This window comes from Petromyzon marinus, unplaced genomic scaffold, assembly GCF_048934315.1.
Source record: "Petromyzon marinus isolate PM22_M1 ecotype Great Lakes invasive population unplaced genomic scaffold, UKy_Petmar_22M1.pri1.0 PM_Scaffold_178, whole genome shotgun sequence".
Classification (NCBI taxonomy): Eukaryota; Metazoa; Chordata; class Hyperoartia; order Petromyzontiformes; family Petromyzontidae; genus Petromyzon; species Petromyzon marinus.
In genome coordinates this window covers 126,050-135,651 of record NW_027423144.1, presented here as the reverse complement: position 1 = coordinate 135,651, position 9,602 = coordinate 126,050, and positions in this window count along the sequence as shown.

The window sequence follows — 9,602 nt, the reverse complement described above, 5'->3', positions numbered from 1 at the left end:
CTACAACCACCACAACCTCCACCACCAATGACCACCACAACCTCCACCACCACAACCACCACCACAACAACCACCACAACCGCCACCACCACAACCACCACCACCACAACCGCCACAACCTCCACCACCACAACCACCACCACAACCACCACAACCACCACCACAACCTCCACAACCACCACCACAACCTCCACAACCACCACCACAACCACCACAACCACCACCACAACCACCACGACCACCATAACACCACAACCTCCACCACCACGACCACCACAACCACCACAACCACCACCACCACCACAACAACCACCACAACCTCCACCACCACAAGCACGACCACCATAACACCACAACCTCCACCACTACGACCACCACAACCACCACAACTACCACAACCTCTACCAACACAACCACCACCACAACCACCACAACTACCACAACCACCACCACTACGACCACCAAAACCACCACAACCACCACAACCTCCACCACCACACCCACCACAACCACCACCACAACAACCACCACAACCACCATAACCACAACCACCACCACAACCACGACCACCATAACACCACAACCACCACAACCTCCACCAACACAACCACTACCACAACCACCACAACCACCACCACAACCACCACCACGACCACCACAACCTCCACCACCACAACAACCACCACAACCACCACAACCTCCACCACCACAACCACCACAACCACCACAACACCACAACCTCCACCACCACGACCACCACAACCACCACAACGACCACAACCTCCACCAACACAACCACCCCCACAACCACCACAACCACCACCACCACGACCACCACAATCTCCACCACCACAACCACCACCACAACCACCACCACAACCACAACCACCACCACAACCACCACCACCACAACCACCACAACCACCACCACCACAACCACCACCACAACCACCACAACAACCACAACAACCACCACACCAACCACCACAACCACCACAACCGCAACCACCACAACCGCAACCACCACGACCACCACAACCACCACAACAACCACCACCACCACAACAACCACCACAACCTCCACCACCACAACCACCACCACAACCACGACCACCATAACACCACAACCACCACAACCACTACCACAACCTCCACCACCACAACCACCACAACCACCACCACCACGACCACCACAACCTCCACAACCACAACCACCACCACAACCACCACAACCACCACCACAACCACCACAACCACCACCACAACCACCACCACGACCACCACAACCACCACAACCACCACCACAACCTCCACCACCACGACCACCACAACCACCACAACCTCCACCACCACAACCACCACAACCACCACCACAACCACCACAACCTCCACCACCACGACCAACACAACCACCACAACAACCACAACCACCACTACAACCACCACAACCTCCACCACGACCACCACAACCTCCACCACCACAACCACCACCACAACCACCACCACAACCGCCACCACCACAACCACCACAACCACCACCACAACCACCACAACCTCCACCACCACAACCACCACCACAACCACCACAACCACCACCACAACCTCCACAACCACCACCACAACCACCACAACCACCACCACAACCACCACAACCACCACGACCACCATAACACCACAACCTCCACCACCACGACCACCACAACCACCACAACCACCACCACCACAACAACCACCACAACCACCACAACCTCCACCACCACAACCACGACCACCATAACACCACAACCTCCACCACTACGACCACCACAACCACCACAACCACCACAACCTCTACCAACACAACCACCACCACAACCACCACAACCACCACAACCACCACCACTACGACCACCAAAACCACCACAACCACCACAACCTCCACCACCACACCCACCACAACCACCACAACCCCACAACCTCCACCACCACGACCACCACAACCACCACCACAACCACCACCACAACAACCACCACAACCACCACAACCACCACCACAACCACGACCACCATAACACCACAACCACCACAACCTCCACCAACACAACCACTACCACAACCACCACAACCACCACCACAACCACCACCACGACCACCACAACCTCCACCACCACAACAACCACCACAACCACCACAACCTCCACCACCACAACCACCACAACCACCACAACACCACAACCTCCACCACCACGACCACCACAACCACCACAACGACCACAACCTCCACCAACACAACCACCCCCACAACCACCACAACCACCACAACCACAACCACCACAACCTCCACCACCACAACCACCACAACCACCACCACAACCACCACAACCACCACCACAAACTCCACCACCACAACCACCACCACAACCGCCACCACCACAACCACCACAACCACCACCACAACCACCACAACCTCCACCACCACAACCACCACCACAACCACCACCACAACCACCACAACCACCACCACAACCTGCACAACCACCACCACAACCACCACAACCACCACCACAACCACCACCACAACCACCAAGACCACCAAAACCACCACAACCTCCACCACCACAACCACCACAACCACGACCACCATAACACCACAACCTCCACCACCACGACCACCACAACCACCACAACAACCACCACCACCACAACAACCACCACAACAACCACCACAACCACCACAACCTCCACCACCACAACCACCACCACAACCACGACCACCATAACACCACAACCACCACAACCACTACCACAACCTCCACCACCACAACCACCACAACCACCACAACCACCACCACGACCACCACAACCTCCACAACCACAACCACCACCACAACCACCACAACCAACACCACAACCACCACAACCACCACCACAACCACCACCACAACCACCACCACGACCACCACCACGACCACCACAACCACCACAACCACCACCACAACCTCCACCACCACGACCACCACAACCACCACAACCTCCACCACCACAACCACCACAACCACCACCACAACCACCACAACCTCCACCACCACGACCACCACAACCACCACAACCACCACAACCACAACCACCACTACAACCACCACCACCACGACCACCACAACCTCCACCACCACAACCACCACCACAACCACCACAACCGCCACCACCACAACCACCACAACCACCACCACAACCACCACAACCTCCACCACCACAACCACCACCACAACCACCACCACAACCACCACAACCACCACCACAACCTCCACAACCACCACCACAACCACCACAACCACCACCACAACCACCACAACCACCACGACCACCATAACACCACAACCTCCACCACCACGACCACCACAACCACCACAACCACCACAACAACCACCACAACCACCACAACCTCCACCACCACAACCACGACCACCATAACACCACAACCTCCACCACTACGACCACCACAACCACCACAACCACCACAACCTCTACCAACACAACCACCACTACAACCACCACAACCACCACAACCACCACAACCTCCACCACTACGACCACCAAAACCACCACAACCACCACAACCTCCACCACAACCACCACAACCCCACAACCTCCACCACCACGACCACCACAAACACCACCACAACCACCACCACAACAACCACCACAACCACCATAACCACAACCACCACAACCACCACCACAACCACGACCACCATAACACCACAACCACCACAACCTCCACCAACACAACCACTACCACAACCACCACAACCACCACCACAACCACCACCACGACCACCACAACCTCCACCACCACAACAACCACCACAACCACCACAACCTCCACCACCACAACCACCACAACCACCACAACACCACAACCTCCACCACCACGACCACCACAACCACCACAACGACCACAACCTCCACCAACACAACCACCCCCACAACCACCACAACCACCACAACCACCACGACCACCACAATCTCCACCACCACAACCACCACCACAACCACCACCACAACCACAACCACCACCACAACCACCACAACCACCACCACCACAACCACCACCACAACCACCACCACAACCACCACAACCACCACAACCACCACAACCTCCACCACCACAACCACCACAACCACGACCACCATGACACCACAACCTCCACCACCACGACCACCACAACCACCACAACAACCACCACCACCACAACAACCACCACAACCACCACAACCTCCACCACCACAACCACCACCACAACCACGACCACCATAACACCACAACCACCACAACCACTACCACAACCTCCACCACCACAACCACCACAACCACCACAACCACCAGCACCACGACCACCAAAACCTCCACAACCACAACCACCACCACAACCACCACAACCACCACCACAACCACCACAACCACCACCACGACCACCACAACCTCCACAACCACCACCACCACAACCTCCACCACCACGACCACCACAACCACCACAACCTCCACCACCACAACCACCACAACCACCACCACAACCACCACAACCTCCACCACCACGACCACCACAACCACCACAACCACCACAACCACAACCACCACTACAACCACCACAACCTCCACCACCACAACCACGACCACCATAACACCACAACCTCCACCACTACGACCACCACAACCACCACAACCACCACAACCTCTACCAACACAACCACCACTACAACCACCACAACCACCACAACCACCACAACCTCCACCACTACGACCACCAAAACCACCACAACCACCACAACCTCCACCACAACCACCACAACCCCACAACCTCCACCACCACGACCACCACAAACACCACCACAACCACCACCACAACAACCACCACAACCACCATAACCACAACCACCACAACCACCACCACAACCACGACCACCATAACACCACAACCACCACAACCTCCACCAACACAACCACTACCACAACCACCACAACCACCACCACAACCACCACCACGACCACCACAACCTCCACCACCACAACAACCACCACAACCACCACAACCTCCACCACCACAACCACCACAACCACCACAACACCACAACCTCCACCACCACGACCACCACAACCACCACAACGACCACAACCTCCACCAACACAACCACCCCCACAACCACCACAACCACCACAACCACCACGACCACCACAATCTCCACCACCACAACCACCACCACAACCACCACCACAACCACAACCACCACCACAACCACCACAACCACCACCACCACAACCACCACCACAACCACCACCACAACCACCACAACCACCACAACCACCACAACCTCCACCACCACAACCACCACAACCACGACCACCATGACACCACAACCTCCACCACCACGACCACCACAACCACCACAACAACCACCACCACCACAACAACCACCACAACCACCACAACCTCCACCACCACAACCACCACCACAACCACGACCACCATAACACCACAACCACCACAACCACTACCACAACCTCCACCACCACAACCACCACAACCACCACAACCACCAGCACCACGACCACCAAAACCTCCACAACCACAACCACCACCACAACCACCACAACCACCACCACAACCACCACAACCACCACCACGACCACCACAACCTCCACAACCACCACCACCACAACCTCCACCACCACGACCACCACAACCACCACAACCTCCACCACCACAACCACCACAACCACCACCACAACCACCACAACCTCCACCACCACGACCACCACAACCACCACAACCACCACAACCACAACCACCACTACAACCACCACAACCTCCACCACCAATGACCACCACAACCTCCACCACCACAACCACCACCACAACCACCACCACAACCGCCACCACCACAACCACCACCACCACAACCACCACAACCTCCACCACCACAACCACCACCACAACCACCACAACCACCACCACAACCTCCACAACCACCACCACAACCACCACAACCACCACCACAACCACCACGACCACCATAACACCACAACCTCCACCACTACGACCACCACAACCACCACAACTACCACAACCTCTACCAACACAACCACCACCACAACCACCACAACTACCACAACCACCACCACTACGACCACCAAAACCACCACAACCACGACAACCTCCACCACCACACCCACCACAACCACCACCACAACAACCACCACAACCACCATAACCACAACCACCACCACAACCACGACCACCATAACACCACAACCACCACAACCTCCACCAACACAACCACTACCACAACCACCACAACCACCACCACAACCACCACCACGACCACCACAACCTCCACCACCACAACAACCACCACAACCACCACAACCTCCACCACCACAACCACCAAAACCACCACAACACCACAACCTCCACCACCACGACCACCACAACCACCACAACGACCACAACCTCCACCAACACAACCACCCCCACAACCACCACAACCACCACCACCACGACCACCACAATCTCCACCACCACAACCACCACCACAACCACCACCACAACCACAACCACCACCACAACCACCACCACCACAACCACCACCACAACCACCACCACCACAACCACCACCACAACCACCACAACAACCACAACAACCACCACACCAACCACCACAACCACCACAACCGCAACCACCACAACCGCAACCACCACGACCACCACAACCACCACAACAACCACCACCACCACAACCACCACAACCACCACAACCTCCACCACCACAACCACCACCACAACCACGACCACCATAACACCACAACCACCACAACCACTACCACAACCTCCACCACCACAACCACCACAACCACCACAACCACCACCACCACGACCACCACAACCTCCACAACCACAACCACCACCACAACCACCACAACCACCACCACAACCACCACAACCACCACCACAACCACCACCACGACCACCACAACCACCACAACCACCACCACAACCTCCACCACCACGACCACCACAACCACCACAACCTCCACCACCACAACCACCACAACCACCACCACAACCACCACAACCTCCACCACCACGACCACCACAACCACCACAACAACCACAACCACCACTACAACCACCACAACCTCCACCACCACGACCACCACAACCTCCACCACCACAACCACCACCACAACCACCACCACAATCGCCACCACCACAACCACCACAACCACCACCACCACAACCACCACAACCTCCACCACCACAACCACCACCACCACCACAACCACCACCCCAACCACCACAACCACCACCACAACCTCCACAACCACCACCACAACCACCACAACCACCACCACAACCACCACAACCACCACGACCACCATAACACCACAACCTCCACCACCACGACCACCACAACCACCACAACCACCACCACCACAACAACCACCACAACCACCACAACCTCCACCACCACAACCACGACCACCATAACACCACAACCTCCACCACTACGACCACCACAACCACCACAACCACCACAACCTCTACCAACACAACCACCACCACAACCACCACAACCACCACCACTACGACCACCAAAACCACCACAACCACCACAACCTCCACCACCACACCCACCACAACCACCACAACCCCACAACCTCCACCACCACGACCACCACAACCACCACCACAACCACCACCACCACCACAACAACCACCACAACCACCATAACCACAACCACCACAACCACCACCACAACCACGACCACCATAACACCACAACCACCACAACCTCCACCAACACAACCACTACCACAACCACCACAACCACCACCACAACCACCACCACAACCACCACAACCTCCACCACCACGACCACCACAACCACCACAACAACCACAACCACCACTACAACCACCACAACCTCCACCACCACGACCACCACAACCTCCACCACCACAACCACCACCACAACCACCACCACAACCGCCACCACCACAACCACCACAACCACCACCACCACAACCACCACCACCACAACCACCACAACCTCCACCACCACAACCACCACCACCACCACAACCACCACCCCAACCACCACAACCACCACCACAACCTCCACAACCACCACCACAACCACCACAACCACCACCACAACCACCACAACCACCACGACCACCATAACACCACAACCACCACCACCACAACAACCACCACAACCACCACAACCTCCACCACCACAACCACGACCACCATAACACCACAACCTCCACCACTACGACCACCACAACCACCACAACCACCACAACCTCTACCAACACAACCACCACCACAACCACCACAACCACCACCACTACGACCACCAAAACCACCACAACCACCACAACCTCCACCACCACACCCACCACAACCACCACAACCCCACAACCTCCACCACCACGACCACCACAACCACCACCACAACCACCACCACCACCACAACAACCACCACAACCACCATAACCACAACCACCACAACCACCACCACAACCACGACCACCATAACACCACAACCACCACAACCTCCACCAACACAACCACTACCACAACCACCACAACCACCACCACAACCACCACCACGACCACCACAACCTCCACCACCACAACAACCACCACAACCACCACAACCTCCACCACCACAACCGCAACCACCACGACCACCACAACCACCACAACAACCACCACCACAACAACCACCACAACCACCACAACCTCCACCACCACAACCACCACCACAACCACGACCACCATAACACCACAACCACCACAACCACTACCACAACCTCCACCACCACAACCACCACAACCACCACAACCACCACCACCACGACCACCACAACCTCCACAACCACAACCACCACCACAACCACCACAACCACCACCACAACCACCACAACCACCACCACAACCACCACCACGACCACCACAACCACCACAACCACCACCACAACCTCCACCACCACGACCACCACAACCACCACAACCTCCACCACCACAACCACCACAACCACCACCACAACCACCACAACCTCCACCACCACGACCACCACAACCACCACAACAACCACAACCACCACTACAACCACCACAACCTCCACCACCACGACCACCACAACCTCCACCACCACAACCACCACCACAACCACCACCACAACCGCCACCACCACAACCACCACAACCACCACCACCACAACCACCACAACCTCCACCACCACAACCACCACCACCACAACCACCACCACAACCACCACCACAACCTCCACAACCACCACCACAACCACCACAACCACCACCACAACCACCACAACCACCACGACCACCATAACACCACAACCTCCACCACCACGACCACCACAACCACCACAACCACCACCACCACCACAACAACCACCACAACCACCACAACCTCCACCACCACAACCACGACCACCATAACACCACAACCTCCACCACTACGACCACCACAACCACCACAACCACCACAACCTCTACCAACACAACCACCACCACAACCACCACAACCAC